We start from the raw sequence: 3,080 nt of genomic DNA, 5'->3' as shown, positions 1-3,080 counted from the left end.
TAGGCCGTGCTTGTCCCCTACAGTTCATAACAACTTGCAAAGCACGGTAGAATTCAAGGTGAGTATGCATAACCTGTATATTCGGGCGTGCAAGGATCCAGCACAAAAATGGGTGAAGCTTCTGTTCATTACAATGGATGATGCGATCTTCACTGTGATGGATTCATGGCCTCCAGAGTGGCACGCCTTGGACATGGCGGAAATAGAGAAGATCGCAACTCAGCAACGAAAGAATGACACCAAGCTGTGGTTCGCGCAGCTGGCTAAGAGGAAGCACCAGGAACAGGAAGCAGCTACATGGCAGAAGGCGGCCAATGCAGCAGCAGCAGCACAGACAACAGAGATTACAACTGCACCAACCAGAGAGGCCGAGGAAGGCTAGGAGATGTCCTCGGGGCAGCAGACCGGGGAAGTGGATAGGGAGGAGGACCGCACGGACCCCAGTACAACATCAACACAACTCAAGCAGCCATGCAACCCAGAGAAAACCATCCCCAGGAAGAAAGGGAAAGCCACAAAGATGTCTGACGACCCGATCACGCTCATAGAAGGTGATCTATTGGATATCAGCAAGACGATTTGGGAAGTCACGGAGGGTGTGCTCCAGGGATTATGGATGGAGCAGAACACTGTGTTGGGGGTGCTCAGCACGCAGCTATAAGGTTTACAGGTACAGTACCCCCAAACAAGCACAATGGCCCAGTATGTCGCAGTAGGAACTGTTGAGGCCGAACAGCTGTTGCACGCCCGTATGGGTAACACCTTCATCTTGCCCAAAGGTGTGTTAGCAATAACAAGTGAGGATGACCGGGCTGTGATGAGCAGCATGAAAGGCGTCAGCTTGAACTTGGCCGCCCTGCCGTGCGAAATACTGTACCAGCTGCAAGATGGGGTCATTGTTGAACTCTGCGCCCGGGAAGGCCGAGTGATCCAGGTCCTACATGAGCAGAAAATCAACATGGACCAGCTCAGCATCCAAAGGGATGCATTGGTTGCGCAGGCTAGCAGATTGGAGTAGGCCATAGAGGATGCATGCAGGAGCGTTCCAAAGTTGGTCGTGCCGGCAGAACTACCAGCAGCAGAGTGGTTCCATAAATTGGCGGCCGGCGTCCGCGAAGCCCGGGAGGAAACGAAAAAGGTTCAGTTGGAGTTGAACCTGAAAATAGCTGAGTTGCGATTGAATGTGCAACCCTCCACACCCCTAGAAGTCAGAGAGTAGCGCGCCCACGCTATCCAGATGGGGTTGGAACAAATTGGCCAAGCGACACAGGGGTGCACCGGGATGTTGGAGCAAGCACTAACCATACTTACGCACCTACAGGAAGACCCGAACCTACAGCGCCTAGAGACAGAGGCGCGCGAGTTGCAGCAGGAGTACAACAATGTCTGGGGCACCGTGTAGACGGTTGCCCTTACTCAACGACTCGCCAGACTACAGCAGGCAAGGGCACTGAAGGACCGATTAGACGCCGCGCACCAAAAGGAAGCCCTGCTTAAAGCACGCATCCAGCCATGGATTGATGAAGAATTCATAATCATAGCTACCATTGAAGGGAAGTTGGCACAGATGCAGGAACTATATACAGTTGGACAGGAATGTGACCCTGCTCACGAAAGTTCAAAGATACGTGTGCAACAAGTACAACAGGTGGCAGAACAGTGTGCTCCGAACACCCAAGCTGCGCGAGACCTGTTGCATGGACTTCGTGTAAAGATCGTCACACCAGCAGAGTGACTTGAGGACGAGTCATGATGATTGTGTGGGGACCTGTTGGGCAGTGGATCCCCCCATAGCATGTTTTTAGGGCTTGAAGCCCGAATTTTGGTCAAGTGTAATGTAAAGACCCCGCAAAATGTGGGCACAGAGTGCAAGAGTCTAGGGTTGTCCACCCTAAGATAATGTAATTTAATGTAAAGTGTGTCGGCCTACCCATGGTCCGCAGACCATGGGATTGTATAAATAGAGCGAGGCTCTAAGTGTAAAGTCAGTCTTAGTTTTTGACAAGTAACAGATAGATGTGAAGGCATGGTTAGAAGTTAGAAGTAGATCTGAAGGTATTGGGTCATAGTGATAGGTAGAGGCTCTGCAGCTGAGTGCGCAGAGGCCTAGTAGAGTTTGCAGCTGAGTGCATGGACCCCTACAGCTGAGTGCACAGGGTGGAGTTGGGATTGTACTTGGACGGAGAATTAATAAAAGATAAGTTGATTCTGAAATATTTTGTGTCTATGCTTCTGTTATATTTATGCATCTCTTTACGGTTTTATATTTATGTGCACTTGCTATGAATGTTGAATGATTAGTGAGAATATTGGGCCCACACAATTAAGTTAAGATCTATACTAATAGCACAGTAAGGATAAAGGATCTAGACAACGCCTCTTCGCGCTCTTTACAGAGCTATGCGGAAGCAGTTGCACAAGCTGCGAAGGACAGACGACTACGCGGAGCAGCACAGGCATGCAGGTTTGGTCCACGAACTTCCTAGATTTCATCAAGACATCCCTAGGGTGCAGAAACCTGGTTCCAACACCCTCCCATACTACCTCGGGTGAGACCTCAGTCCGTACACCGCGGACTGTTGCCGAAAGGGCCGGTAGTTTCGGGATTTGTTTGGCTAAATCACTTCTGAACTTGGGTCAGGCCCCAACAAGCCAACAAACACATAGTGTCTTCATCAACCAAAGAAGTTGGAAGTCCCTCTGCAAATAATTCACTTTATTAATTCACTTTAGAACTGTAGTCTTTTCATGTGTTGTACTTGATCTACTTTTTAAAACCACTAGTTCCTTTTCATATAGTTCCCAGGAAAGCAGATTTCCTTGCTCGTCCTAACAACTAGGTAGACCATATCTAGTCCTCTCGTCAAATTTGGAATCAAACAAAGATATTGACTTGTGAACCTCCTTTAATATGTTCTCAGCTTGAATACAAAGTAGGTTTTTCTCATTCATTTTATTGATTTCCATAATTACTCCAGCTCTGTCTATGATATCTAATTCCCTTAGTTCAATTGAAGATTTTCCATTTAAATATTTGATCATCTTTTTAGCCTTCACTACTTCTTTATGTAGAGTTTTAT

This window comes from Pinus tabuliformis, chromosome X, assembly GCF_031772625.1.
Source record: "Pinus tabuliformis cultivar Carrire ecotype Pingquan chromosome X, CPIR1, whole genome shotgun sequence".
NCBI classification, from domain to species: domain Eukaryota; kingdom Viridiplantae; phylum Streptophyta; class Pinopsida; order Pinales; family Pinaceae; genus Pinus; species Pinus tabuliformis.
Note: the sequence above shows the minus strand (reverse complement) of the source record.